Source organism: Gorilla gorilla, chromosome 11 (genome assembly GCF_029281585.2).
Source record: "Gorilla gorilla gorilla isolate KB3781 chromosome 11, NHGRI_mGorGor1-v2.1_pri, whole genome shotgun sequence".
In the NCBI taxonomy this organism is placed as follows: Eukaryota; Metazoa; Chordata; class Mammalia; order Primates; family Hominidae; genus Gorilla; species Gorilla gorilla.
This window is the reverse complement of record NC_073235.2, coordinates 146,538,134-146,564,724: the sequence shown is the minus strand read 5'-3', so window position 1 is coordinate 146,564,724 and position 26,591 is coordinate 146,538,134.

Sequence of the window (26,591 nt, the reverse complement as noted above, 5' to 3'; positions counted from 1 at the left end):
ATATGTACACCGCCATCCCTATAAACATGGAAATATCTACAACGCCCTCTGTATGAACATGGAAATATCTACACCGCCATCTCTATGAACATGGAAATATCTACACCGCCATTTGTATGAACCTGGAAATATCTACACCGCCATCTCTATGAACATGGAAATATCTACACCGCCATTTGTATGAACATGGAAATACCTACACCGCCATCTGTTTGAACATGGAAATATCTTCACCGCCATTTGTATGAACATGGATATATGTACACCGGCATCTGGATGAACATGGAAATATCTACACCGTAATCTGCATGAACATGGAAATATCTACGGAGCTATCTGAATATACATGGAAATATCTACACAGATTTCTCTATAAATATGGAAATAACTACATCGCTATCTCTATAAACTTTGAAATATCTACACCGCCGTCTGTATGAACATGGAAATATCTACACCGCCATCTGTACAAACATGGACATATCTACACCGCCATCTGTATTAAGATGGAAATATCTACACCGCTATCTGTATAAACATGGAAATATCTGCCCAACTATCTGTATAAACATGGAAATATCCGCACCGGTATCTGAATAAACATGGAAATATCCGCACCGCTATCTGTATAAACATGGAAATATATACACTGCTATCTGCATAAACATGGAAATATCCACACCGCTATCTGTGTAAACATGGAAATGTCTACACCGTTATCTGTGTAAACATGGAAATATCTACACCGCCATCTGTGTAAACATGAAAATATCTACACCGCCATCCCTATAAACATGGAAATATCTACACCGTTCTCTGTATGAATATGGAAATATATACACCGCCATCTCTATAAACATGGAAATATCTACACCGCTATGTGTATGAACTTGGAAATATCTGCACTGCTCTCTGTATGAAATTGAAATTATCTACAACACTATCTCTATAAACATGGAAATATCTACACTGCTATCTGTATAAACATGGAAACATCTACACCGCTATCTGTATAAACATGGAAATATCTTCACCGCTATCTGTATAAACATGGAAATATCTACAATGCTGTCTCTATAAACTTGGAAATAACTACACCACTATCTCTGTAAACATGGAAATATCTAGACCGCCATCTCTATAAACATGGAATTATCTACACCACCATCTGTATAAACATGGAAATATCTATACCGCTATGTGCATAAACATGGAAATATCTACACCGCCATCTCTATGAACATGCGAATACCTACACCGCCATCTGTACGAACATGGAAATATCTACACCGCCATCTGTATGAACATGTAAATATCTACACCGCCATCTGTATGAACATGGAAATATCTACACCGCTAACTGTATGAACATGGAAATATCTACACTGCTATCTGTATGAACGTGGAAATATCTACACCGTTATCTGTATGAACATGGAAATATCTACACCGCTATCTGTATGAACATGGAAATATCTAAACCGCTATCTGTATGAACATGGAAATATCTACACCGCTATCTGTACGAACATGCAAATATCTACACCGCTATCTGTATATCAATGGAAATATATACACAGCTGTCTCTATAAACATGGAAATAACTACACTGCTATCTGTATAAACATGGAAATATCTACACCACCACCTGTATGAACATGGAAATATCTACACTGCCATCCGTACGAACATGGAAATATCTACACCGCCATCTGTATGAACATGTAAATATCTACACCGCCATGTGTATGAACATGGAAATATCTTCACCGCTAACTGCATGAACATGGAAATATCTACACTGCTATCTGTATGAACATGGAAATATCTACACCGCTATCTGTATGAACATGGAAATATCTACACCGATATCTGTGTGAACATCCAAATATCTACACAGCTATGTGTATATCAATGGAAATATCTACACCACTATCTCTATTAACATGGAAATAACTACACTGCTATCTGTATAAACATGGAAATATCTACACCGCCACCTGTATGAACATGGAAATATCTACACTGCCATCCGTACAAACATTGAAATATCTACACCGCCATCTGCATGAACATGTAAATATCTTCACCGCCATCTGTATGGACTTGGAAATATCTACACCGCTAAATGTATGAACATGGAAATGTCTACACCGCTATTGGTATGAACATGGAAATATCTACACCGCTATCTGTATGAACGTGGAAATATCTACACCGCTATCTGTATGAACATGGAAATATCTACACCGCTATCTGTATGAACATGGAAATATCTACACGGCCATCTGTATCAACATGTAAATATCTACACCGCCATCTATATGAACATGGAAATATCTACACTGCTAACTGTATGAACATTTAAATATCTTCACCGCTATCTGTATGAACATGGAAATATCTACACCGCTATCTGTATGAACATGGAAATATCTTCACCCCTATCTGTATGAACATGCAAATATCTACACAGCTATCTGTATATCAATGGAAATATCTAGACTGGTATCTCTATAAACATGGAAATAACTACACTGCTATCTGTATAAACATGGAAATATCTACACCGCCATCTCTATGAACATGGAAATATCTACACCGCCATTTGTATGAACATGGAAATACCTACACCGCCATCTGTATGAACATGGAAATATCTTCACCGCCATTTGTATGAACATGGATATATGTACAACGGCATCTGGATGAACATGGAAATATCTACACAGCAATCTGAATATACATGGAAATATCTACACAGATTTCTCTATAAATATGGAAATAACTACATCGCTATCTCTATAAACTTCGACATATCTACACCGCCTTCTGTATGAACATGGAAATATCTACACCGCCATCTGTACGATCATGGACATATCTACACCGTCATCTGTATTAAGATGGAAATATCTACACCGCTATCTGTATAAACATGGAAATATCTGCCCAACTATCTGTATAAACATGGAAATATCCGCACCGCTATTTGAATAAACATGGAAATATCCGCACCGCTATCTGTATAAACATGGAAATATATACACTGCTATCTGCATAAACATGGAAATAACCACACCGCTATCTGTGTAAACATGGAAATGTCTACACCGCTATCTGTGTAAACATGGAAATATCTACACCGCCATCTGTGTAAACATGAAAATATCTACACCGCCATCCCTATAAACATGGAAATACCTACACCGTCCTCTGTATGAACATGGAAATATCTACACCGCCATCTCTATAAACGTGGAAATATCTACCCCGCTATCTGTATGAACTTGGAAATATCTAAACTGCTCTCTGTATGAAATTGAAATTATCTACAACACTATCTCTATAAACATGGAAATATCTTCACTGCTATCTGTATAAACATGGAGATATCTACACCGCTATCTGTATAAACATGGAAATATCTACACCGCTATCTGTATGAACATGGAAATATCTACACGGCCATCTGTATCAACATGTAAATATCTACACCGCCATCTATATGAACATGGAAATATCTACACCGCTAACTCTATGAACATTTAAATATCTACACCGCTATCTGTATGAACATGGAAATATCTACACCGCTATCTGTATCAACATGGAAATATCTACACCGATATCTGTATGAACATGGAAATATCTACACCACTATCTGTATGAACATGGAAATATCTTCACCCCTATCTGTATGACCATGCAAATATCTACACAGCTATCTGTATATCAATGGAAATATCTAGACTGGTATCTCTATAAACATGGAAATATCTACACCGCTATCTGTATAAACATGGAAATATCTGCCCAACTATCTGTATAAACATGGAAATATCCGCACCGGTATCTGAATAAACATGGAAATATCCGCACCGCTATCTGTATAAACATGGAAATATATACACTGCTATCTGCATAAACATGGAAATATCCACACCGCTATCTGTGTAAACATGGAAATGTCTACACCGCTATCAGTGAAAACATGGAAATATCTACACCGCCATCTGTGTAAACATGAAAATATCTACACCGCCATCCCTATAAACATGGAAATACCTACACCGTCCTCTGTATGAACATGGAAATATCTACACCGCCATCTCTATAAACGTGGAAATATCTACACCGCTATCTGTATGAACTTGGAAATATCTACACTGCTCTCTGTATGAAATTGAAATTATCTACAACACTATCTCTATAAACATGGAAATATCTACACTGCTATCTGTATAAACATGGAGATATCTACACCGCTATCTGTATAAACATGGAAATATCTTCACCGCTATCTGTATAAACAAGGAAATATCTACAACGCTGTCTCTATAAACTTGGAAATAACTACACCACTATCTCTGTAAACATGGAAATATCTAGACCACCATCTCTATAAACAATGAAATATCTACACCACCATCTGTATAAACATGGAAATATCTATACCGTTATGTGCATAAACATGGAAATATCTACACCGCCATCTCTATGAACATGCAAATATCTACACCGCCATCTGTGCGAACATGCAAATATCTATACTGCCATCTGTATGAACATGTAAATATCTACACCGCCATCTGTATGAACATGGAAATATCTACACCACTAACTGTATGAACATGGAAATATCTACACTGCTATCTGTATGAACATGGAAATATCTACACCGCTATCTGTATGAACATGGAAATATCTACACCGCTATCTGTATGAACATGCAAATATCTACACAGCTATCTGTAAATCAATGGAAATATCTACACAGCTGTCTCTATGAACATGGAAATAACTACACTGCTATTTGTATAAACATGGAAATATCTACACCGCCACCTGTATGAACATGGAAATATCTACACTGCCATCCGTATGAACATGGAAATATCTACACCGCCTTCTGTATAATGATGGAAATATCTACACCGCTATCGGTATGAACATGGAAATATCTACACCGCTATCTGTATGAACATAGAAATATCTACACTGCTATCTGTATGAACATGGAAATATCTACACCGCCATCTGTATGAACATGTAAATATCTACACCACCATTTGTATAAACATGGAAATATCTACACCGCCATCTCTATGAACATGGAAATATCTACACCGCCATTTGTATGAACATGGAAATATCTACACCACCATCTGTATGAACATGGAAATATCTTCACCGCCATCTGTATGAACATGGATATATGTACACCGGCATCTGGATGAACATGGAAATATCTACACCGCTATCTGTATGAACATGGAAATATCTACACCGCTATCTGTATGAACATGGAAATATCTACACCGCTATCTGTATGAACATGGAAATATCTACACCGCTATCTGTATGAACATGTAAATATCTACACAGCTATCTGTATATCAATGGAAATATCCACACCGGTATCTCTATAAACATGGAAATAACTACACTGCTTTCTGTATAAACATGGAAATATCTACACGGCCATCTCTATGAACATGGAAATATCTACACCGCTATTTGTATGAACCTGGAAATATCTACACCGCCATCTCTATGAACATGGAAATATCTACACCGCCATTTGTATGAACATGGAAATACCTACACCACCATCTGTATGAACATGGAAATATTTGCACCGCCATCTGCATGAACAAATAAATATCTAAACCGCCACCTGTATGAACATGGAAATATCTACACCGCTAACTGTATGAACATGGAAATAGCTACACTGCTATCTGTATGAACATGGAAATATCTACACCGCTGTCTGTATGAACATGGAAATATCTACACCGTTCTCTGTATGAACATGGAAATATCTGCACAGCTATCTGGATGAATATGGAAATATCTACACTGCTATCTGTATGAACATGCAAATATCTACACAGCTGTCTGTATATCAATGGAAATATCTATACTGCTATCTCTGTAAACATGGAAATAACTAAAGTGCTATCTGTATAAACATGGAAATATCTACACCGCCACCTGTATGAACATGGAAATATCTACACTGCCATCCGTACGAACATGGAAATATCTACCCCGCCATGGAAATACCTACACTGCTATCTGTATGAACATGGAAATATCTACACCGCTGTCTGTATGTACATGGAAATATCTACACCGTTCTCTGTATGAACATGGAAATATCTGCACCGCTATCTGGATGAATATGGAAATATCTACACTGCTATCTGTATGAACATGCAAATATCTACTCAGCTATCTGTATATCAATGGAAATATCTATACTGCAATCTCTGTAAACATGGAAATAACTAAAGTGCTATCTGTATAAACATGGAAATATCTACACCGCCACCTGTATGAACATGGAAATATCTACACTGCCATCCGTACGAACATGGAAATATCTACCCCGCCATCTGTATGAACATGTAAATATCTACACGGCCATCTGTATGAACATGGAAATATCTACACCGCTAACTGTATGAACATGGAAATATCTACACCGCTATCTGTATGAAAATGGAAATACCTACACAGTTATCTGTATGAACACGGAAATATCTACACAGCTATCTGTATGAACATGGAAATATCTACACCGCTCTATGTATGAACATGGAAATATCTACACCGCTATCTGTATGAACATGGAAATATCTACACCGCTATCTGTATATCAATGGAAATATCTACACTGTTATCTCTATAAACATGGAAATAACTACACTGCTATCTGTATCAACATGGAAATATCTACACCGCCATCACTATGAACATGGAAATATCTACACAGCTATCTGTATGAACATGGAAATATCTTCACCGCCATCTCTATGAACATGGATGTATCTACACCGGCATCTGGATGAACATGGAAATAACTACACCGCAATCTGCATGAACGTGGAAATATCTACACAGCTATCTGCATATACATGAAAATATCTACACAGATTTCTATATAAATATAGAAATACAGCGCTATCTATATAAATTTCGAAATATCTACACTGCCATCTGTATGAACATGGAAATATCTACACCACCATCTGTATAAACATGGAAATATCTATACCGCCATCTGCATAAACATGGAAATATCTACACCACCATCTGTATAAACATGGAAATATCTATACCGCTAACTGTATGAACATGGAAATATCTACACCGCTATTGGTATGAACATGGAAATATCTACACCGCTATCTGTATGAACATGGGAATATCAACACAGCTATCTGCATAAACATGAAAATATCCACACTGCTATCTGTGTAAACATGGAAATGTCTACACCGCTATCAGTGTAAACATGGAAATATCTACACTGCCATCTGTTTAAACCTGAAAATATCTACACCGTCATCTCTATAAACATGGAAATATCTACACCGCCATCTGTATGAACATGGAAATATCTACACAGCCATCTCTATAAACGTGGAAATATCTACACTGCTATCTGTATGAACTTGGAAACATCTACTCTGCTATCTGTATAAAATTGGAATTATCTACAGCACTATCTCTATAAACATGGAAATACCTACACCGCTATCTGTATAAACATGGCAATAACTTCACCGCTATCTGTATAAACATGGAAATATCTACAATGCTGTCTCTATAAACTTGGAAATAACTACACCACTATCTCTATAAACATGGAAATATCTAGACCGCCATCTCTATAAACATGGAAATATCTACACCGCCATCTGTATGAACATGGGAATATCTACACCGCTAACTGTATGAACATGGAAATATCTACACCGCTATCTGTATGAACATGGAAATATCTACACCTCTATCTGTATGAACATGGAAATATCTACACCGCTATCTGTATTAACATGGAAATATATACACCGCTATCTCTATGAACATGCAAATATCTACACCGCTACCTCTATGAACATGCAAATATCTACACAGCTATCTGTATATCAATGGAAATATCTACACTGCTATCTCTATAAACATGGAAATAACTACACTGCTATCTCTATAAATATGGAAATATCTACACTGCCATCTCTATGAACATGGAAATATCTACACCGCCATTTGTATGAACATGGAAATATCTACACCGCCATCTCTATGAACATGGAAATATCTACACCGCCATTTGTATGAACATGGAAATATCTACACCACCATCTGTATGAACATGGAAATATCTTCACCGCCATCTGTATGAACATGGATATATGTACACAGGCATCTGGATTAACATGGAAATATCTACACCGCTATCTGCATGAACATGGAAATATCTACACAGCTATCTGAATATACATGGAAATATCTACACAGATTTCTCTAAAAATATGGAAATAACTAAAGCGCTATCTCTATAAACTTCAAAATATCTGCACCGCCATCTGTATGAACATGGAAATATCTACACCGCCATCTGTACAAACATGGACATATCTACACCGCCATCTGTATTAAGATGGAAATATCTACACCGCTATCTGTATAAACATGGAAATATCTGCCCAACTATCTGTATAAACATGGAAATATCCGCACCGCTATCTGTATAAACATGGAAATATCTACACTGCTATCTGCATAAACATGGAAATATCCACACCGCTATCTGTGTAAAGATGGAAATGTCTACACCGCTATCTGTGTAAACAGGGAAATATCTACACCGCCATCTGTGTAAACATGAAAATATGTACACCGCCATCCCTATAAACATGGAAATATCTACACCGCCCCCTGTATGAACATGGAAATATCTACACCGCCATCTCTATGAACATGGAAATATCTACACCGCCATTTGTATGAACCTGGAAATATCTACACCGCCATCTCTATGAACATGGAAATATCTACACCGCCATTTGTATGAACATGGAAATACCTACACCGCCATCTGTTTGAACATGGAAATATCTTCACTGCCATTTGTATGAACATGGATATATGTACACCGGCATCTGGATGAACATGGAAATATCTACACCGTAATCTGCATGAACATGGAAATATCTACGCAGCTATCTGAATATACATGGAAATATCTACACAGATTTCTCTATAAATATGGAAATAACTACATCGCTATCTCTATAAACTTTGAAATATCTACACCGCCGTCTGTATGAACATGGAAATATCTACACCGCCATCTGTACAAACATGGACATATCTACACCGCCATCTGTATTAAGATGGAAATATCTACACCGCTATCTGTATAAACATGGTAATATCTGCCCAACTATCTGTATAAACATGGAAATATCCACACCGCTATCTGAATAAACATGGAAATATCCGCACCGCTATCTGTATAAACATGGAAATATATACACTGCTATCTGCATAAACATGGAAATATCCACACCGCTATCTGTGTAAACATGGAAATGTCTACACCGTTATCTGTGTAAACATGGAAATATCTACACCGCCATCTGTGTAAACATGAAAATATCTACACCGCCATCCCTATAAACATGGAAATATCTACACCGTTCTCTGTATGAATATGGAAATATATACACCGCCATCTCTATAAACATGGAAATATCTACACCGCTATGTGTATGAACTTGGAAATATCTGCACTGCTCTCTGTATGAAATTGAAATTATCTACAACACTATCTCTATAAACATGGAAATATCTACAATTCTATCTGTATAAACATGGAAACATCTACACCGCTATCTGTATAAACATGGAAATATCTTCACCGCTATCTGTATAAACATGGAAATATCTACAATGCTGTCTCTATAAACTTGGAAATAACTACACCACTATCTCTGTAAACATGGAAATATCTAGACCGCCATCTCTATAAACATGGAATTATCTACACCACCATCTGTATAAACATGGAAATATCTATACCGCTATGTGCATAAACATGGAAATATCTACACCGCCATCTCTATGAACATGCGAATACCTACACCGCCATCTGTACGAACATGTAAATATCTACACCGCCATCTGTATGAACATGTAAATATCTACACCGCCATCTGTATGAACATGGAAATATCTACACCGCTAACTGTATGAACATGGAAATATCTACACTGCTATCTGTATGAACATGGAAATATATACACCGTTATCTGTATGAACATGGAAATATCTACACCGCTATCTGTATGAACATGGAAATATCTAAACCGCTATCTGTATGAACATGGAAATATCTACACCGCTATCTGTATGAACATGCAAATATCTACACCGCTATCTGTATATCAATGGAAATATATACACAGCTGTCTCTATAAACATGGAAATAACTACACTGTTATCTGTATAAACATGGAAATATCTACACCACCACCTGTATGAACATGGAAATATCTACACTGCCATCCGTACGAACATGGAAATATCTACACCGCCATCTGTATGAACATGTAAATATCTACACCGCCATGTGTATGAACATGGAAATATCTTCACCGCTAACTGTATGAACATGGAAATATCTACACCGCTATCTGTATGAACATGGAAATATCTACACCGCTATCTGTATGAACATGGAAATATCCACACCGATATCTGTGTGAACATCCAAATATCTACACAGCTATGTGTATATCAATGGAAATATCTACACCACTATCTCTATTAACATGGAAATAACTACACTGCTATCTGTATAAACATGGAAATATCTACACCGCCACCTGTATGAACATGGAAATATCTACACTGCCATCCGTACAAACATGGAAATATCTACACCGCCATCTGCATGAACATGTAAATATCTTCACCGCCATCTGTATGGACTTGGAAATATCTACACCGCTAAATGTATGAACATGGAAATGTCTACACCGCTATTGGTATGAACATGGAAATATCTACACCGCTATCTGTATGAACATGGAAATATCTACACCGCTATCTGTATGAACATGGAAATATCTACACCGCTATCTGTAAGAACATGGAAATATCTACACGGCCATCTGTATCAACATGTAAATATCTACACCGCCATCTATATGAACATGGAAATATCTACACTGCTAACTGTATGAACATTTAAATATCTACACCGCTATCTGTATGAACATGGAAATATCTACACCGCTATCTGTATGAACAAGGAAATATCTTCACCCCTATCTGTATGAACATGCAAATATCTACACAGCTATCTGTATATCAATGGAAATATCTAGACTGGTATCTCTATAAACATGGAAATAACTACACTGCTATCTGTATAAACATGGAAATATCTACACCGCCATCTCTATGAACATGGAAATATCTACACCGCCATTTGTATGAACATGGAAATACCTACACCGCCATCTGTATGAACATGGAAATATCTTCACCGCCATTTGTATGAACATGGATATATGTACAACGGCATCTGGATGAACATGGAAATATCTACACAGCTATCTGAATATACATGGAAATATCTACACAGATTTCTCTATAAATATGGAAATAACTACATCGCTATCTCTATAAACTTCGACATATCTACACCGCCTTCTGTATGAACATGGAAATATCTACACCGCCATCTGTACGATCATGGACATATCTACACCGTCATCTGTATTAAGATAGAAATATCTACACCGCTATCTGTATAAACATGGAAATATCTGCCCAACTATCTGTATAAACATGGAAATATCCGCACCGGTATTTGAATAAACATGGAAATATCCGCACCGCTATCTGTATAAACATGGAAATATATACACTGCTATCTGCATAAACATGGAAATATCCACACCGCTATCTGTGTAAACATGGAAATGTCTACACCGCTATCTGTGTAAACATGGAAATATCTACACCGCCATCTGTGTAAACCTGAAAATATCTACACCGCCATCCCTATAAACATGGAAATACCTACACCGTCCTCTGTATGAACATGGAAATATCTACACCGCCATCTCTATAAACGTGGAAATATCTACACCGCTATCTGTATGAACTTGGAAATATCTAAACTGCTCTCTGCATGAAATTGAAATTATCTACAACACTATCTCTATAAACATGGAAATATCTTCACTGCTATCTGTATAAACATGGAGATATCTACACCGCTATCTGTATAAACATGGAAATATCTACACCGCTATCTGTATGAACATGGAAATATCTACACGGCCATCTGTATCAACATGTAAATATCTACACCGCCATCTATATGAACATGGAAATATCTACACCGCTAACTCTATGAACATTTAAATATCTACACCGCTATCTGTATGAACATGGAAATATCTACACCGCTATCTGTATCAACATGGAAATATCTACACCGATATCTGTATGAACATGGAAATATCTACACCACTATCTGTATGAACATGGAAATATCTTCACCCCTATCTGTATGACCATGCAAATATCTACACAGCTATCTGTATATCAATGGAAATATCTACACAGCTGTCTCTATGAACATGGAAATAACTACACTGCTATTTGTATAAACATGGAAATATCTACACCGCCACCTGTATGAACATGGAAATATCTACACTGCCATCCGTATGAACATGGAAATATCTACACCGCCTTCTGTATAATGATGGAAATATCTACACCGCTATCGGTATGAACATGGAAATATCTACACCGCTATCTGTATGAACATAGAAATATCTACACTGCTATCTGTATGAACATGGAAATATCTACACCGCCATCTGTATGAACATGTAAATATCTACACCACCATTTGTATAAACATGGAAATATCTACACCGCCATCTCTATGAACATGGAAATATCTACACCGCCATTTGTATGAACATGGAAATATCTACACCACCATCTGTATGAACATGGAAATATCTTCACCGCCATCTGTATGAACATGGATATATGTACACCGGCATCTGGATGAACATGGAAATATCTACACCGCTATCTGTATGAACATGGAAATATCTACACCGCTATCTGTATGAACATGGAAATATCTACACCGCTATCTGTATGAACATGGAAATATCTACACCGCTATCTGTATGAACATGTAAATATCTACACAGCTATCTGTATATCAATGGAAATATCCACACCGGTATCTCTATAAACATGGAAATAACTACACTGCTTTATGTATAAACATGGAAATATCTACACGGCCATCTCTATGAACTTGGAAATATCTACACCGCTATTTGTATGAACCTGGAAATATCTACACCGCCATCTCTATGAACATGGAAATATCTACACCGCCATTTGTATGAACATGGAAATACCTACACCACCATCTGTATGAACATGGAAATATTTGCACCGCCATCTGCATGAACAAATAAATATCTAAACCGCCACCTGTATGAACATGGAAATATCTACACCGCTAACTGTATGAACATGGAAATACCTACACTGCTATCTGTATGAACATGGAAATATCTACACCGCTGTCTGTATGAACATGGAAATATCTACACCGTTCTCTGTATGAACATGGAAATATCTGCGCCGCTATCTGGATGAATATGGAAATATCTACACTGCTATCTGTATGAACATGCAAATATCTACACAGCTGTCTGTATATCAATGGAAATATCTATACTGCTATCTCTGTAAACATGGAAATAACTAAAGTGCTATCTGTATAAACATGGAAATATCTACACCGCCACCTGTATGAACATGGAAATATCTACACTGCCATCCGTACGAACATGGAAATATCTACCCCGCCATGGAAATACCTACACTGCTATCTGTATGAACATGGAAATATCTACACCGCTGTCTGTATGTACATGGAAATATCTACACCGTTCTCTGTATGAACATGGAAATATCTGCACCGCTATCTGGATGAATATGGAAATATCTACACTGCTATCTGTATGAACATGCAAATATCTACTCAGCTATCTGTATATCAATGGAAATATCTATACTGCAATCTCTGTAAACATGGAAATAACTAAAGTGCTATCTGTATAAACATGGAAATATCTACACCGCCACCTGTATGAACATGGAAATATCTACACTGCCATCCGTACGAACATGGAAATATCTACCCCGCCATCTGTATGAACATGTAAATATCTACACGGCCATCTGTATGAACATGGAAATATCTACACCGCTAACTGTATGAACATGGAAATATCTACACCGCTATCTGTATGAAAATGGAAATATCTACACAGTTATCTGTATGAACATGGAAATATCTACACAGCTATCTGTATGAACATGGAAATATCTACACCGCTCTATGTATGAACATGGAAATATCTACACCGCTATCTGTATGAACATGGAAATATCTACACCGCTATCTGTATATCAATGGAAATATCTACACTGTTATCTCTATAAACATGGAAATAACTACACTGCTATCTGTATCAACATGGAAATATCTACACCGCCATCACTATGAACATGGAAATATCTACACAGCTATCTGTATGAACATGGAAATATCTTCACCGCCATCTCTATGAACATGGATGTATCTACACCGGCATCTGGATGAACATGGAAATAACTACACCGCAATCTGCATGAACGTGGAAATATCTACACAGCTATCTGCATATACATGAAAATATCTACACAGATTTCTATATAAATATAGAAATACAGCGCTATCTATATAAATTTCGAAATATCTACACTGCCATCTGTATGAACATGGAAATATCTACACCACCATCTGTATAAACATGGAAATATCTATACCGCCATCTGCATAAACATGGAAATATCTACACCACCATCTGTATAAACATGGAAATATCTATACCGCTAACTGTATGAACATGGAAATATCTACACCGCTATTGGTATGAACATGGAAATATCTACACCGCTATCTGTATGAACATGGGAATATCAACACAGCTATCTGCATAAACATGAAAATATCCACACTGCTATCTGTGTAAACATGGAAATGTCTACACCGCTATCAGTGTAAACATGGAAATATCTACACTGCCATCTGTTTAAACCTGAAAATATCTACACCGTCATCTCTATAAACATGGAAATATCTACACCGCCATCTGTATGAACATGGAAATATCTACACAGCCATCTCTATAAACGTGGAAATATCTACACTGCTATCTGTATGAACTTGGAAACATCTACTCTGCTATCTGTATAAAATTGGAATTATCTACAGCACTATCTCTATAAACATGGAAATACCTACACCGCTATCTGTATAAACATGGCAATAACTTCACCGCTATCTGTATAAACATGGAAATATCTACAATGCTGTCTCTATAAACTTGGAAATAACTACACCACTATCTCTATAAACATGGAAATATCTAGACCGCCATCTCTATAAACGTGGAAATATCTACACCGCCATCTGTATGAACATGGGAATATCTACACCGCTAACTGTATGAACATGGAAATATCTACACCGCTATCTGTATGAACATGGAAATATCTACACCTCTATCTGTATGAACATGGAAATATCTACACCGCTATCTGTATGAACATGGAAATATATACACCGCTATCTCTATGAACATGCAAATATCTACACCGCTACCTCTATGAACATGCAAATATCTACACAGCTATCTGTATATCAATGGAAATATCTACACTGCTATCTCTATAAACATGGAAATAACTACACTGCTATCTCTATAAATATGGAAATATCTACACTGCCATCTCTATGAACATGGAAATATCTACACCGCCATTTGTATGAACATGGAAATATCTACACCGCCATCTCTATGAACATGGAAATATCTACACCGCCATTTGTATGAACATGGAAATATCTACACCACCATCTGTATGAACATGGAAATATCTTCACCGCCATCTGTATGAACATGGATACATGTACACAGGCATCTGGATTAACATGGAAATATCTACACCGCTATCTGCATGAACATGGAAATATCTACACAGCTATCTGAATATACATGGAAATATCTACACAGATTTCTCTAAAAATATGGAAATAACTAAAGCGCTATCTCTATAAACTTCAAAATATCTGCACCGCCATCTGTATGAACATGGAAATATCTACACCGCCATCTGTACAAACATGGACATATCTACACCGCCATCTGTATTAAGATGGAAATATCTACACCGCTATCTGTATAAACATGGAAATATCTGCCCAACTATCTGTATAAACATGGAAATATCCGCACCGCTATCTGTATAAACATGGAAATATCTACACTGCTATCTGCATAAACATGGAAATATCCACACCGCTATCTGTGTAAAGATGGAAATGTCTACACCGCTATCTGTGTAAACAGGGAAATATCTACACCGCCATCTGTGTAAACATGAAAATATGTACACCGCCATCCCTATAAACATGGAAATATCTACACCGCCCTCTGTATGAACATGGAAATATCTACACCGCCATCTCTATGAACATGGAAATATCTACACCGCCATTTGTATGAACCTGGAAATATCTACACCGCCATCTCTATGAACATGGAAATATCTACACCGCCATTTGTATGAACATGGAAATACCTACACCGCCATCTGTTTGAACATGGAAATATCTTCACTGCCATTTGTATGAACATGGATATATGTACACCGGCATCTGGATGAACATGGAAATATCTACACCGTAATCTGCATGAACATGGAAATATCTACGCAGCTATCTGAATATACATGGAAATATCTACACTGATTTCTCTATAAATATGGAAATAACTACATCGCTATCTCTATAAACTTTGAAATATCTACACCGCCGTCTGTATGAACATGGAAATATCTACACCGCCATCTGTACAAACATGGACATATCTACACCGCCATCTGTATTAAGATGGAAATATCTACACCGCTATCTGTATAAACATGGTAATATCTGCCCAACTATCTGTATAAACATGGAAATATCCACACCGCTATCTGAATAAACATGGAAATATCCGCACCGCTATCTGTATAAACATGGAAATATATACACTGCTATCTGCATAAACATGGAAATATCCACACCGCTATCTGTGTAAACATGGAAATGTCTACACCGTTATCTGTGTAAACATGGAAATATCTACACCGCCATCTGTGTAAACATGAAAATATCTACACCGCCATCCCTATAAACATGGAAATATCTACACCGTTCTCTGTATGAATATGGAAATATATACACCGCCATCTCTATAAACATGGAAATATCTACACCGCTATGTGTATGAACTTGGAAATATCTGCACTGCTCTCTGTATGAAATTGAAATTATCTACAACACTATCTCTATAAACATGGAAATATCTACAATTCTATCTGTATAAACATGGAAACATCTACACCGCTATCTGTATAAACATGGAAATATCTTCACCGCTATCTGTATAAACATGGAAATATCTACAATGCTGTCTCTATAAACTTGGAAATAACTACACCACTATCTCTGTAAACATGGAAATATCTAGACCGCCATCTCTATAAACATGGAATTATCTACACCACCATCTGTATAAACATGGAAATATCTATACCGCTATGTGCATAAACATGGAAATATCTACACCGCCATCTCTATGAACATGCGAATACCTACACCGCCATCTGTACGAACATGTAAATATCTACACCGCCATCTGTATGAACATGTAAATATCTACACCGCCATCTGTATGAACATGGAAATATCTACACCGCTAACTGTATGAACATGGAAATATCTACACTGCTATCTGTATGAACATGGAAATATCTACACCGTTATCTGTATGAACATGGAAATATCTACACCGCTATCTGTATGAACATGGAAATATCTAAACCGCTATCTGTATGAACATGGAAATATCTACACCGCTATCTGTATGAACATGCAAATATCTACACCGCTATCTGTATATCAATGGAAATATATACACAGCTGTCTCTATAAACATGGAAATAACTACACTGCTATCTGTATAAACATGGAAATATCTACACCACCACCTGTATGAACATGGAAATATCTACACTGCCATCCGTACGAACATGGAAATATCTACACCGCCATCTGTATGAACATGTAAATATCTACACCGCCATGTGTATGAACATGGAAATATCTTCACCGCTAACTGTATGAACATGGAAATATCTACACCGCTATCTGTATGAACATGGAAATATCTACACCGCTATCTGTATGAACATGGAAATATCCACACCGATATCTGTGTGAACATCCAAATATCTACACAGCTATGTGTATATCAATGGAAATATCTACACCACTATCTCTATTAACATGGAAATAACTACACTGCTATCTGTATAAACATGGAAATATCTACACCGCCACCTGTATGAACATGGAAATATCTACACTGCCATCCGTACAAACATGGAAATATCTACACCGCCATCTGCATGAACATGTAAATATCTTCACCGCCATCTGTATGGACTTGGAAATATCTACACCGCTAAATGTATGAACATGGAAATGTCTACACCGCTATTGGTATGAACATGGAAATATCTACACCGCTATCTGTATGAACATGGAAATATCTACACCGCTATCTGTATGAACATGGAAATATCTACACCGCTATCTGTATGAACATGGAAATATCTACACGGCCATCTGTATCAACATGTAAATATCTACACCGCCATCTATATGAACATGGAAATATCTACACTGCTAACTGTATGAACATTTAAATATCTACACCGCTATCTGTATGAACATGGAAATATCTACACCGCTATCTGTATGAACAAGGAAATATCTTCACCCCTATCTGTATGAACATGCAAATATCTACACAGCTATCTGTATATCAATGGAAATATCTAGACTGGTATCTCTATAAACATGGAAATAACTACACTGCTATCTGTATAAACATGGAAATATCTACACCGCCATCTCTATGAACATGGAAATATCTACACCGCCATTTGTATGAACATGGAAATACCTACACCGCCATCTGTATGAACATGGAAGTATCTTCACCGCCATTTGTATGAACATGGATATATGTACAACGGCATCTGGATGAACATGGAAATATCTACACAGCTATCTGAATATACATGGAAATATCTACACAGATTTCTCTATAAATATGGAAATAACTACATCGCTATCTCTATAAACTTCGACATATCTACACCGCCTTCTGTATGAACATGGAAATATCTACACCGCCATCTGTACGATCATGGACATATCTACACCGTCATCTGTATTAAGATGGAAATATCTACACCGCTATCTGTATAAACATGGAAATATCTGCCCAACTATCTGTATAAACATGGAAATATCCGCACCGGTATTTGAATAAACATGGAAATATCCGCACCGCTATCTGTATAAACATGGAAATATATACACTGCTATCTGCATAAACATGGAAATATCCACACCGCTATCTGTGTAAACATGGAAATGTCTACACCGCTATCTGTGTAAACATGGAAATATCTACACCGCCATCTGTGTAAACCTGAAAATATCTACACCGCCATCCCTATAAACATGGAAATACCTACACCGTCCTCTGTATGAACATGGAAATATCTACACCGCCATCTCTATAAACGTGGAAATATCTACACCGCTATCTGTATGAACTTGGAAATATCTAAACTGCTCTCTGCATGAAATTGAAATTATCTACAACACTATCTCTATAAACATGGAAATATCTTCACTGCTATCTGTATAAACATGGAGATATCTACACCGCTATCTGTATAAACATGGAAATATCTACACCGCTATCTGTATGAACATGGAAATATCTACACGGCCATCTGTATCAACATGTAAATATCTACACCGCCATCTATATGAACATGGAAATATCTACACCGCTATCTGTATGAACATGGAAATATCTAAACCGCTATCTGTATGAACATAGAAATATCTACACTGCTATCTGTATGAACATGGATATATCTACACCGCCATCTGTATGAACATGTAAATATCTACACCAACATTTGTATAAACATGGAAATATCTACACCGCCATCTCTATGAACATGGAGATATCTACACCGCCATTTGTATGAACATGGAAATATCTACACCACCATCTGTATGAACATGGAAATATCTTCACCGCCATCTGTATGAACATGGATATATGTACACCGGCATCTGGATGAACATGGAAATATCTACACCGCTATCTGTATGAACATGGAAATATCTACACCGCTATCTGTATGAACATGGAAATATCTACACCGCTATCTGTATGAACATGTAAATATCTACACAGCTATCTGTATATCAATGGAAATATCCACACCGGTATCTCTATAAACATGGAAATAACTACACTGCTATCTGTATAAACATAGAAATATCTACACGGCCATCTCTATGAACATGGAAATATCTACACCGCTATTTGTATGAACCTGGAAATATCTACACCGCCATCTCTATGAACATGGAAATATCTACACCGCCATTTGTATGAACATGGAAATACCTACACCACCATCTGTATGAACATGGAAATATTTGCACCGCCATCTGTATGAACATGTAAATATCTAAACCGCCACCTGTATGAACATGGAAATATCTACACTGCTAACTGTATGAACATGGAAATACCTACACTGCTATCTGTATGAACATGGAAATATCTACACCGCTGTCTGTATGAACATGGAAATATCTACACCGTTCTCTGTATGAACATGGAAATATCTGCACCGCTATCTGGATGAATATGGAAATATCTACACTGCTATCTGTATGAACATGCAAATATCTACACAGCTATCTGTATATCCATGGAAATATCTATACTGCTATCTCTGTAAACATGGAAATAACTAATGTGCTATCTGTATAAACATGGAAATATCTACACCGCCACCTGTATGAACATGGAAATATCTACACTGCCATCCGTACGAACATGGAAATATCTACCCCGCCATGGAAATACCTACACTGCTATCTGTATGAACATGGAAATATCTACACCGCTGTCTGTATGTACATGGAAATATCTACACCGTTCTCTGTATGAACATGGAAATATCTGCACCGCTATCTGGATGAATATGGAAATATCTACACTGCTATCTGTATGAACATGCAAATATCTACACAGCTATCTGTATATCAATGGAAATATCTATACTGCTATCTCTGTAAACATGGAAATAACTAAAGTGCTATCTGTAAACATGGAAATATCTACACAGCCACCTGTATGAACATGGAAATATCTACACTGCCATCCGTACGAACATGGAAATATCTACCCCGCCATCTGTATGAACATGTAAATATCTACACCGCCATCTGTATGAACATGGAAATATCTACACCGCTAACTGTATGAACATGGAAATATCTACACCGCTATCTGTATGAAAATGGAAATATCTACACAGTTATCTGTATGAACATGGAAATATCTACACCGCTATCTGTATGAACTTGGAAATATCTTCGCCATCTGTATGAACATGGAAATATCTACACCGCTAAATACATGAACATGGAAATGTCTACACCGCTGTTGGTATGAACTTGGAAATATCTACACCGCTATCTGTATGAAAATGGAAATATCTACACCGCTATCTGTATGAAAATGGAAATATCTGCCCAAATATCTGTATAAACATGGAAATATCCGCACCGCTATCTGAATATACATGGAAATATTCCCACCGCTATCTGTATAAACATGGAAATATCTACACTGATATCTGCATAAACATGGAAATATCCACACCGCTATCTGTGTAAACATGGAAATGTCTACACCGCTATCTCTGTAAACATGGAAATATCTACACCGCCATCTGTGTAAACATGAAAATATCTACACCGCCATCCCAATAAACATGGAAATATCTACACCGTCCTCTGTATGAACATGGAAATATCTGCACCACCATCTCTATAAACGTGGAAATATCTACACCGCTATCTGTATGAACTTGGAAATACCTACACTGCTCTCTGTATTAAATTGAAATTATCTACACCACTATCTCTATAAACATGGAAATATCTACACTGCTATCTGTATAAACATGGAAATATCTACACTGCAATCTGTATAAACATGGAAATATCTTCACCGCTATCTGTATAAACATGGAAATATCTACAACGTTGTCTCTATAAACTTGGAAATAACTACGCCACTATCTCTGTAAACATGGAAATATCTAGACCGTCATCTCTATAAACATGGAAATATCTACACCACCATCTGTATAAACATGGAAATATCTATACCGCTATCTGAATAAACATGGAAATACCTACACCGACATCTGTATGAACATGGAAATATCTACACCGCTAACTGTGTGAACATGGAAATATCTACACCGCTATCTGTATGAAAATGGAAATATCTACACTGCTATCTGTATGAACATGGAAATATCTACACCGCTATCTGTATGAACATGGAAATATCTACACCGCTATCTGTATATCAATGGAAATATCTACACTGCTATCTTTATCAACATGGAAATAACTACACTGCTATCTGTATAAACATGGAAATATCTACACCGCCATCCCTATGAACATGGAAATATCTACACAGCCATCTGTATGAACATGGAAATATCTTCACCGTCATCTGTATGAACATGGATGAATCTACACCGGCATCTGGATGAACATGGAAATAACTACACCGCTATCTGCATGAACATGGAAATATCTACACCACTATCTGTAGCAACATGGAAATTTCTACACCGCTATCTGTATCAACATGGAAATATCTACACCGCTATCTGTACGAACATGGAAATATCTACAACGCTATCTGTATGAACTTGGATGAATCTACACCGCCATCTGTATTAAGATGGAAATATCTACACCGCTATCTGTATAAACATGGAAATATCTGCACCACTATCTGTATTAACATGGAAATATCCGCACCGCTTTCTGTATAAACAAGGAAATAACTACACCGCTATCTGCATAAACATGGAAATATCCACACCGCTATCTGTGTAAACATGGGAATGTCTACACCGCCATACCAATAAACATGGAAATATCTACACCGTCCTCTGTATGAACATGGACATATCTGCACCGCCATCTCTATAAACGTGGAAATATCTACACCGCTATCTGTATGAACTTGGAAATATCTACACTGCTCTCTGTATAAAATTGAAATTATCTAAACCGCTATCTCTATAAACATGGAAATATCTACACTGCTATCTGTATAAACATGGAAATATCTACACCGCTATCTGTATAAACATGGAAATATCTTCACCACTATCTGTATAAACATGGAAATATCTACAACGCTGTCTCTATAAACTTGGAAATAACTACGCCACTATCTCTGTAAACTTGGAAATATGTAGACCGTCATCTCAATAAACATGGAAATATCTACACCACCATCTGTATAAACATGGAAATATCTATACCGCTATCTGCATAAACATGGAAATATCTACACCGCCATCTCTATGAACATGGAAATATCTACACCGCCATCTGTACGAACATGGAAATATCTTTCCCGCATCTGTATGAACATGTAAATATCTAGACCGCCATCTGTATGAACATGGAAATATCTACACCGCTAACTGTATGAACATGGAAATATCTACACCGCTATCTGTATGAACATGGAAATATCTACACCGTTATCTGTAGGAACATGGAAATATCTACACCGCTATCTGTATCAACGTGGAAATATCTACACCGCTATCGGTACGAACATGGAAATATCTACACCGCTATCTGTATGACCATGCAAATATCTACACAGCTATCTGTATATCAATGGAAATATCTACACTACTATCTCTATAAACATGGAAATAACTACACTGCTATCTGTATTAACATGGAAATATCTACACCGCCATCTCTATGAACATGGAAATATCTACACTGCCATCCGTACGAACATGGAAATATCTACACCGCTATCTGTATGAACATGGAAATATCTACACCGCCATCTGTATGAACATGTAAATATCTACACCGCCATCTGTATGAACATGGAAATATCTACACCGCTAACTGTATGAACATGGAAATATCTACACCGCTATCTGTATGAACATGGAAATATCTACACCGTTATCTGTAGGAACATGGAAATATCTACACCGCTATCTGTATCAACGTGGCAATATCTACACCGCTATCTGTACGAACATGGAAATATCTACACCGCTATCTGTATGACCATGCAAATATCTACACAGCTATCTGTATATCAATGGAAATATATACACTGCTATCTCTATAAACATGGAAATACCTACACTGCTATCTGTATAAACATGGAAATATCTACACCGCCATTTGTATGAACATGGAAATATCTACACCCCTAACTGTATGAACATGGAAATATCTACACCGCTATCTGTATGAACATGGAAATATCTGCACTGTTATCTGTATGAACATGGAAATATCTACACCGCTATCTGTATGAACATGGAAATATCTACACAGCTATCTGTATAAACATGGAAATATATACACCGCCACCTGTATGAACATGGAAATATCTACACTGCCATCCGTACGAACATGGAAATATTTACACCGCCATCTTTATGAACATGGAAATATCTATGCCGCCATCTCTATAAACATGGAAATATCTACACAACCGTCTGTATAAACATGGAAATATCCAAACCGCTATCTGCATAAACATGGAAATATCTACACCGCCATCTCTATGAACATGGAAATATCTACCCCGCTAACTGTATGAACATGGAAATATCTACACCGCTATCTGTATGAACATGGAAATATCTACACCGTTATCTGTATGAACAGGAAATATCTACACCGCTATCTGTATGAACATGGAAATATCTACACCACTATCTGTACGAACATGGAAATATCTACACCGCTATCTGTATGACCATGCAAATATCTACACAGCTATCTGTATATCAATGGCAATATCTACACTGCTATCTCTATTAACATGGAAATAACTACACTGCTATCTGTATAAATATGGAAATATCTACACCGCCATCTCTATGAACATGGAAATATCTACACCGCCATCTGTATGAACATGGAAATATCTACACCGCTAAATATATGAGCATGGAAATGTCTACACCGTTATTGGTATGAACATGGAAATATCTACACCGCTATCTGTATGAACATGGAAATATCTACACCGCCATCTGTATGAACATGGAAATATCTACACCGCTATCTGTATGAACATGGAAATACCTACACCGCCATCTGTATGAACATGTAAATATCTACACCGCCATCTTTATGAACATGGAAATATCTAAACCGCTAACTGTATGAACATGGAAATATGTACACCGCTATCTGTATGAACATGGAAATATCTACACCACTATCTGTATGAACATGGAAATACCTACACCGCTATCTGTATGAACATGGAAATATCTGCACCGCTATCTGTATGAACATGGAAATATCTACACCGGTATCTCTATGAACATGCAAATATCTACACAGCTATCTGTAAATATCTACACTACTATCTCTATAAACATGGAAATAACTACACTGCTATCTCTATAAATATGGAAATATCAACACCGCCATCTCTATGAACTTGGAAATATCTACACCGCCATTTGTATCAACATGGTAATATATACAGCGCCATCTCTATGAACATGGAAATATCTACACCGCCATTAGTATGAACATGGAAATATCTACACCACCATCTGTATGAACATGGAAATATCTTCACCGCCATCTATATGAACATGGATATATGTACACCGGCATCTGGATGAACATGGAAATATCTACACCGCTATCTGCATGAACATGGATCTATCTACACAGCTATCTGAATATACATGGAAATATCTACACAGATTTCTCTATAAATATGGAAATAACTACAGCGCTATCTCTATAAACTTCGAAATATCTACACAGCCATCTGTATGAACATGGAAATATCTACACCGCCATCTGTACAAACATGGACATATATTCACCGCCATCTGTAAGAACATGGAAATATCTACACTGCTAACTGTATGAACATGGAAATAACTACACCGCTATCTATATGAACATGGAAATATCTACACCGCTATCTGTACAAACATGGAAATATCTACTCCGCTCTCTGTATGAACATGCAAATATCTACACAGCTATCTGTATATCAATGGAAATATCTACACTGCTATCTCTATAAACATGGAAATAACTACACTGCTATCTGTATAAACATGGAAATATCTACACCGCCATCTGCACGAACATGGAAATATCTATACCGCCATCTGTATGAACATGTAAATATCTACACCGCCATCTGTATGAACATGGAAATATCTACACCGCTAACTGTATGAACATGGAAATGTCTACACCGCTATCTGTATAAACATGGAAATAACTTCACCGCTATCTGTATAAACATGGAAATATCTACAATGCTGTCTCTATAAACTTGGAAATAACTACACCACTATCTCTATAAACATGGAAATATCTAGACCGCCATCTCTATAAACAT